Here is a 441-nt window from a genome sequence, read left to right on the forward strand (position 1 = left end):
GGGAGAGGATAGAGAAACATTTATCGTGCAAATGGATGTCAAAAGAAAGCCGGAGTGGCAATACTTACACCAGACAAAATAGACTTTATTTTATTTATTTATTTATTTATTTTAAAAGATTTTATTTATTTATTCATGATAGTCACACAGAGAGAGACAGAGAGGCAGAAACACAGGTAGAGGGAGGAGCAGGCTCCATGCAGGGAGCCGGACGTGGGATTCGATCCCGGGTCTCCAGGATCGCGCCCCGGGCCAAAGGCAGGCGCCAAACCGCTGCGCCACCCAGGGATCCCCAAAATAGACTTTAAAACAAAGACTGTTGGGCAGCCCGGGTGGCTCAGCGGTTTGGCGCTGCCTTCAGTCAGGGCGTGATCCTGGAGACCTGGGATCGAGTCCCACATCAGGCTCCCTGCATGGAGCCTGCTTCTCCCTCTGGCTCTC

The sequence above is a fragment of the Canis aureus genome, chromosome 26 (assembly GCF_053574225.1).
Source record: "Canis aureus isolate CA01 chromosome 26, VMU_Caureus_v.1.0, whole genome shotgun sequence".
Taxonomy (NCBI): Eukaryota; Metazoa; Chordata; class Mammalia; order Carnivora; family Canidae; genus Canis; species Canis aureus.